This window comes from Amblyomma americanum, chromosome 5 (genome assembly GCF_052857255.1).
Source record: "Amblyomma americanum isolate KBUSLIRL-KWMA chromosome 5, ASM5285725v1, whole genome shotgun sequence".
NCBI lineage: Eukaryota > Metazoa > Arthropoda > Arachnida > Ixodida > Ixodidae > Amblyomma > Amblyomma americanum.
In genome coordinates, this window is record NC_135501.1 from 168,995,628 (window position 1) to 169,004,267 (window position 8,640).

Sequence of the window (8,640 nt, forward strand, 5' to 3'; positions counted from 1 at the left end):
ACTGAACATCTGCGGTGAATATCGAAGGCCCTGACCCCGCTGACAGTAGTCTGCAGTATTCCTCTGAGAGTTCTAGGGATTTACGTTCTTGCAGAGAAAGGGCTTTGAAACCTTGTGAGCAGCCAACAATCTACTTCCTTCCGGACCATCGTCCTACTGATCTGCGTAGGTAAGCTTAGGGAGCGAATGATCTGCAAACGCCTCACTTGGCTCGTCGAACGCCGAAATGAGTATTCTCAGGAAATGAAAGCGTTCAGTTGAAATAGATTCTTGACTGATAATGTCATCGCCCTCGTCTCTACACTTTAAGAGCACCTCGATAGCTGTTTTCCTTGACATGAAGCCCTGTTTTGACTCTGTTTTTCACCATAAAATTCTTGCAGCATTGGCGAGTCTTGGCTTCGGAGGAAAGCTGTACAAGTCTATTGGAGACTGTTTAAAAGAACGACAAATTTTTATGAGCATCCCAAACAGTCTCACACTCTTCCACGCAATGAAGAGGGGAGTACCGCAATGAGCGATGCTCAGCCCACTTCTGTTCTAACTTATAAAAAGAAACTTTCAGTAGGAGTACACATAACGGTTTTTGCGGATATCTGCATTTAGTGCGCGTCACATTCGCGCTATATTACCCAGCAACGTTTTCAGAGAGCGTTATTGCACATCTCGTTGCACCTGGCTCCCCGATGTCTTCGTCTCTCGCCAGAAAAGGTTGCTGCCATGACTTTTACAAGAAAAACGATAACTGGCTATCCGCTCCTCCTAGGTGGACGATGGCTATATGCACGATCTCACTGATTCCTAGGTGTTGTGATCGACCATATTCTCTCGTGGGCACCTCAGAGAAAAATTGGCGGTGGTTTAGCTCTGGTTAAGCCTGTAGTGACGCGATAGCTACAGCTGGCCGAGTGGAACTTGGTCACGTGACTAACCACGCCGGCAGCTGCTCCGCATCACGTGACCAACCACATGACAGCGTGGCGGCGCCGCCACGCTGAAGGCTCGAAATGCTAGCGTAATGTAGCTATCGCTTACGCTGGAGTTTTACTGCAGAACTGCAAGTTATGGCTGCAACACGGTTGGACAGCAACTGCCGGTCAATCACTCTGCTCGAAAAAGACTACGTTGAAGGAACCTTGCGCTACTGTCAACTGTTGCTTCAAATATTATCTGCAACAAGCAAAAAGATCCTCGAGGCAGCGCAGAACTGGCTGCGGATATGCCTTGGCATCCCAAGGGGTTCCTCTGCATCAGGAACAGTAGCGGAGGCAGGCTGTCTCCCGCTAGATGTGATTGCCTCCCAGGAAACTGTGCTTACCCATCTCCGCCATGTCCTTCAAGGGAAGAAGTACTCCCTACATCGTGCCCACCTCTCACTGTAACTGGGGCTTTGGCCGAGCTGTGCAGCTCCTGCCTACACCCCCCCCCCCCCCCCCCCCTATTATTCAGCCAGAGAAACTACTACCGCTGGCCTCTCTACTGAAAGCACTCTCGCTTGTGAAGATGAAGAAGTTTATCCCAGGTTTGGATGCAAAGAGCCGCATGCCACAGGCAGCGCTACTGCAAGCTACTCCCGCCTACTTAGCCGAGGAATATACGCCGCACACCCGCATCTTCACCGACGGTTAAACTACTCGAGAGCCGCCGCGGTGGCTGAGTGGTTATGGCACTCGGCTGCTGGCCCGAAAGACGTGGTTTCGATCCCGGCCACGGCGGTCGAATTTCAATGAAGGCAAAATTCTAGAGGCCCATGTACTGTGCGATGTCAGTGGACGGTAAAGAACCCCAGTTGGTCGAAATTATCCGGAGCCCTTCACTACGGCGTCTCTCATAACCTGGGTCGCTTTGGGACGTTAAACCCCCATAAACCAAACCAAACCAAACTACACGAGAAACCTCTTCCTGTGGCCTTTATGTGCCCTCAACAAACCATGCATTTTCTTACCGGCTTCAGTGGAAGACATCCTCTAAGCCAACTGAGCTTCACGGCATTAAAGAAGCTGTTTCCTATTTACTGCGCAAACCCCCAAACGACGGGTTATATTTACAGACTTCAAAGCATTTTTGCATATCCTGTCCAGCCTGCTGAAGAAAAGCTATCATCATCTCGTTTCCCTCGAAATCGGATATCCACAACATTTGGCTACTGCCGCAGGACACTGCGTAACATTTCAATGAATACCAGCACACTGTGGTATTCTGGCCGATGAAAAAGCGCATGAAGCGGCCCGTAAATGCCGCCAAAATCGGCGATACCTTCGAATTTCACGATATCTGATGTGTCCCACATGGATAAAACATCGCTTCAGAAGAAACGTATCGGCTATGGACATCCACCCAGAACTCCTCGCCATATGGAAACGCTTTATCATCCGACTTCGCCTGAACGCAGCATTTACAAACGGCTTGCTATACCGCTTCGGCCAAATGAGCAGTCCGCACTGTGACAACTGCGGCTCGAACGAAACCCTGGAACATATCCTACTTGAGTGCCCTGCATATTGTCACGAAGTGGTGACCGTAATACGTGACCGTGGTGACCGAAGTGGTGACCGTGTTGAAAGAGGCTGTTGCCGCCTCCTTTCTAAACCAACAGTCATGGCGGGTTTATCAGTCCTCCTTCGAATTGTTACTCATTCGCATCGTTGTTCCATGATTTACAGCAGCTCATAGTTAAACATAGCTCAAACATTATTTCACAGCAGGAAACCTGGCTCTCTCCTAATCAGTCCTTCTCACATAAGAATTTCCGTATGCTTACAGCTTATCGCACACATGGCACGGGTGGGGGTTTGTTTATTTTGTTTAAGAGCGCAAGTTCTTGGGGAGCCGGTCGTACATACCGGCGAGTCGGTCGGCCAATCGGTCGTACTCCGCGGAAAGATGCGTGGGACAATGCACGAAGCGCCACTCCACTCAATTTGGCATGTTCGGGGGGGGGGGGGGGTTGTTTATGAGATACCCCTGACATGCTGAAAAGTATACATAGGCCAACGAGCCGTTGTACTAATGATCAACTGGGGGTAACACCAGCTGTTGATGAAGGATGGAAGAGTGTCCACTTTTCTCTTACATTGCGGCGCACGTAATTTGGCTACGCAATGCAAGACATGCCGGCCTTTGCTGGCTGGAACCAAAATGTTGAGGCGCATTCGTGACCAGAGAGCACGTGAGCTGGCAGATGCTCATTTATTGACAGTTCAGGGGATACCTACGGAAGCGATATGCCAATCAAATTGTATAAAAAAAGTTGCTGCCATGTACGCTTTAGACAATGATTTGACGTTCGTAAAGATATAAATGCGTGTTTCTTTCTGAATAAAGTCAGTCGGGAGTATGCGCCCGTCCTTGTGCTCTTATCGTCCGTGTCTTCTTTTGTGCGCATTTCCCTTGCATAAGTCGGGGTTTGTTTACGCTGATTTCATCAAAATTTTTTCTCCGCGCGAATGTGTCACAAAAAATGATGTGCCCGGATTGTGAGATCCTCGCAGCGGTATCCCTGTACCGTAGTGTGTCGATTTAACTGTAGCGAATATTTAGTTCCCCGCTGGCGTCCATTGGATGGATTGCTGGTTTGTATATTGCTCAATAACTCCAAGGTGGTTTTTGCGGGAGACTTCAATTCACATCATTCGATATGGGGTTTCCGCACAGATGTCAGTGGGCAAGTACTTTGGTCATCGATGTCCGCAAATGATGTGCATTTTTACAACAGCCATGCTGTAGCTTATATGCACGCTCATTCGCGTTATCGTTTGATTTTACTTTCGCTGTTAATGGGGTTGAGATATCTTCGTGGTCGCCTTTGTTTGCGGTACATCGAGTGACCACTACCCGATAAATTTCATTATAGTGTGCAGTCCCTTTAGGGTGACCGGCATCAGTCAAAAATTCTTTAACACTGTACAGTTCAAGAATTTGCTAGATCAGGCGTTTTCCTCTCCTAACCCCTCGGTTAACTTGGACCGGGCCCCTCGTGTTTTATCGTCTCTGTTAGAAGCCACTCAGCGTTCTGTGCTTACGATTCATTCAGCTGTGGGAAACAAGATTACTTCGTACTGGTGGAATGAAGACGGCGAAGCCGCCTACCGTCGCTGGAAGGCTGCATGGAAGAGCCTAACGCAGATTCAGTCCCCACGCAATTCGATAAATTAAAATTTTTTACAGCGTCGTTTAAAAGTGCTGTCTCTAAACCTACAGAGGTATAAATTGCAAATTTAACTACCCATTTGTCTAGCACACAAAACCGATAAGCTTTGCAGAGATTTATGGAACGCACAAACTCTGTACCTTCCAGTCCCGTAGCCCTGTCCACAGTTCTGTCCCCTCAATAAGCATTAGAAAATATTAACTGCATAGCTCCGGGCCTCGTCGCGCGATTTCATGCACCCAGTATGGTTTTTTCGATTTTCGAATCACCCGCCGCGGTAGTGGCTATAGGGCGCTCGGCTACTGATCCCGAGTTCCCGGGTACGAACCCAGCCGCTGAGGCTGCGTTTTTATGGAGGAAAAACGCTAAGGCGCCCGTGTGCTGTGCGATGTCAGTGCACGTTAAAGATCCCCAGGTGGTCGAAATTATTCCGGAGCCCTCCAATACGGCACCTCTTTCTTCCTTTCTTCTTTCACTCCCTCCTTTATCCCTTCCCTTACGGCGCGGTTCAGGTGTCCAACGATATATGAAAAAGATACTGCACCATTTCCTTTCCCCAAAAACCAATAATTAATATTATTGTGTTCGAATCAGCGTACAGACTGCACTGCAGTCGTTCCACCTGAGTCAGTCAGTCTATAGTTAGTGGTCTGCAATCTGCCGCTCTGGTGTTGACGGAGTCACAGTTGGCATGTTGAGAGCTTTAGAGACTTAGAACTTTAGAGCCCTCCAGGATTGGCTTGCCTCATATTTACGACATCCCCGACTCTGTTCTCCGGTATTATTTGGCCTAGCTATAAGCTCCCTCAGATTAGGTTCACAAATTCTCTGCTATCAAAAATTTCAGTCACAACACGTTCGGTAGTAAAAGTTCGCAATCTGAGGACCGATGCTAGTATTCACTTTGACAACACTCTCCAAGAAACGCAAAGAATGTGCCTACAGATGTTTTAAATGGTTTAATAGAAGAGTATCTGGACAAATTTCCAACAGATACGGCAATTATTACATATACGCTTCAGCAAAAGGAAAAGGTTGCTATTGGCATTTATTACAGGGCTCTTGATTCGAGTTATTCCTTTCGGGCCCCTTATTATCTGCTTAAATTTGTTGATGAATTTCTAGCGATTCAATTGGCCACGCATAAGGTCGTTTCCAGCGTTACTGAGGTCATTAGACTTGCTTACAGCCTTTCTGTCCGGACTGCACTCGAAGGCTCGAGAGACGCTCTCTGGGACGTTCCCTAAGATTTTTCATTCCACCTCATGATAAAGAAGTGCGCTTTCACTGGACATTGCGGCATTGATGCTAAAATGACGACTGATTTTTTATCAAAGTCTGCACTTTGCGGACCAGTGGTACCATTTACTCCTAATTCTGTGCAATTGACAACAGCCCGCTTACAACGGTTGCTGCAGCTGAATTCCTTGGGTCATCAGCCTTTTCTTTTTGCCGCGGATTTTAAGGCGGAAGCCTTTAATTAGTGGCTCATACTCCCGGTCGAGATCCTGTCCGTCTGTTACATCGACAACCAGAAGTCACGACAACGGAAGTGACGTCATACCTACACTTTGACCTTGGCCGATTTGCATCGAAATCAATGTCTAGCCTAATTCGACTTTCCCGAACACCCCAAATTTGGACCCGGGTCATATCCAAAATTGGACCTTGGCCGATTTGCAGCCAAATCCATGTCCAGCCTAATTCGACTACGGCGAACACAATAGTCACCCCCAAATTTCGCACGGGTGACCCCCGAAATTTCACCTTGACCGACTTGCGCCAAATGGATGTCCAGCCTATTTCGACTACGGCGAGCACCATGGTGACCCCCAAATTTTGGCCCGGCTCACCCCAAATTGGCCCACCCATCGTCCGAAATTTCACCTTGGCCGAAGGCTTTTGCCTCGCGCACTTTAGATCGCCAAGGTGCCCTCTGAATTTTCAACATTTTGGCTTTCCCGTGGATTGTGCGCTTAGTAGTTCATAGCAACGCGAGGTGTCTGTGACCGTTTTGCGATGCAGAATTCCACGACTAACTCTATATTTTTTTCGATCGCGGTTCTCTCTGTTGAACCTTTGTGCAGCATGTGGTGAAATCGAAACACTAGATCACTTTCTTCCCTCCTGTCGACGGTGTGCTTCTCAGCAAAAAGCTCATCTGCAGATTCCCCTTACTCGATTAGGGCTTCCGCTATATGTTTGGTTCTTCTCTTCTTTGGGGCAAGCGCCAGGGGATATGTCCTAAAACCAGTCTGCGATTACCTGCACAATTTCATCGTTGCGTCTAGGAGACTCCTTTGGAAATTATATTGCACATTTTATTACAAGCCAGGCATGGTGGCTGAGCGGTTATGGCGCTCGGCTGCTGGCCCGAGAGACGCGGGTTCGATCCCGGCCGCGGCGGTCGAATTTCGATGGAGGCGAAATTCTGGAGGCCCGTGTACTGTGCGATGTCAGTGCACGTTAAAGAACCCCAGGTGGTCGAAATTCCCGGAGCCCTTCACTACGGCGTCCCTTATAGCCTGAGTCGCTTTGGGACGTTAAACCCCCATAAACTAAATAAACTATATTTTTACAAGTACAAAATTCAACCTCTTCGACTACCTTAACTGAGACATTGTTTGGTTTGATTTATTTGGATTTAACGTCGCAAAGCGACTCAGGCTATGAAGGACGCCGTAGTGAAGGGCTCCGGAAATTTCAACCACCTGTGGTTCTTTAACGTGCACTGACATCGCACAGTACACGGGCCTCTGGAATTTCGCCTCTATCGAAATTTGACCACCGCGGCCGGGATCGAACCCGCGTCTTTCGGGTCAGCAGCCGAGCGCCATAACCACTGAGTTACCACGGCGGCTTACTGAGACATTGTTACACAAATGTTTGTCTGATCAAGGCATCCTGGCCAATTCCCCACTGTTTGTATGTGCCACTCTAGCAGAGGACAACAACAACAACAACTCCAGGCGGCTGCGGCGATAGCGTACTGCTCTCGTGGCCATCAAATTCATAGTCTTCATGCCTCATTATCGCCCTGAGTAGTGCCGCCTTTGGCAGGCAGAAGTTTCTAAGCGATGCTTGCAGTTTTTGTTTGCTGCGAAATTCGAAGAGCCAAAAACTGGTTTTTTAATTACTGCATCCAAAATGACTGTTTGCACATCTTTAGTGAAATCACAATTCACCAAGGTTTATTTTTGTTTCTGCAGGATCCAAACTTGCAATTTTGCGAAATTGCAAAAGCCACGTTTTCCACATCTTGTGATAAACAGTTTTGTAGAAGAACTAAGGTCCATTTCTTTGTGGTGGGACATTTGCCCATCCCGTATAAAAATTTAATTAAGAACAAAGAATGGTGATCAGACCTCAACTGTCGTCCTTATCTAGATACACCCATACACCTGAAGTGCCGGCAAACTTTAGTCAAGATTTAAAAATATACCGGGGATCGATATTTGAACGGAACCTGGAGCATTTCATTCACCCCAGCTAAAGGAAAAAGTTGTATTTTTATATCTAGTTAAACTGAATAAATAAATCAATCAATCGGAAAACTAGTTTCTTGGCTATGCTCTTTCCGATTAATACTGCAGTCCAAATTGTGAAACGGCCCCCCAAAAAATCTCAAAATTTTAAGTGCTTATTTTGATATGCGCTTTAGGTTAATTTCTGTCAAGCTGGAAAAAAAGGCCAGCCAAAAAGAAAGCCAAGAACAGATGACCAGCGCATGCACTCCGTGATATTGTCACAAAGTGGTGACTGCAGTCCGCAGAGCAAAAAGGCTGCGAAAATGGTGTCTAAACAAAACTCTTTATTTAGGCTTACTCGCGCCCACGATTGAATGAATCACTCGGCGGCGGCGTAGCATCAAGTGTGCTCGGTGGTCGTCGAACAGAATGCCCGCCGCTGTCGGCCGTGCTCAATTTGAAGCTGACAGCGAACTTTCGAGATAAAGCGTGCAAAGCTACTAGGACATTCTGGAAGAACGCACAATCAGCTCTGCCTGGATGCGATCAATCGAGACAAATCCAGTCGCGTCTTGCATCGCAAACAAAGCGATAAAGAGGCGTGCCGGCTCCTTTGAAGAATGAACAAACACTGCAAATATTCGCGGCAATATCAACGCGCTCCAACATCGAACTCGTGAGTGGCGCTGCGAATGTTAGAGGATGAAGCAATCGAGGTGGCGTTGGCGGCAAAGTTGAAAGCAACGCCAGCGACCTGGTAAATTTCAGTATGAAAAACAGCGGGCGCGCTGATGCAGGCCGAGATGCAGCCGAAAGCGTATGCAGGCCGAAACACTAAGCTGCGTTCCTTGTCGTCGACTGGAATTTTGCGTATCGCTTCTCGGATCTGGTGTCTTGGCGGCCTAACGCCATGCTGTGCCCCTGTAGTTGGAGGCTTTCTGTGACATCGTAGACAAAAAGGCCGACTGACCACTTGAAAGATACCCGAAAGCCATAGATCAGTAAAGCAGTCTGTGGCTATTC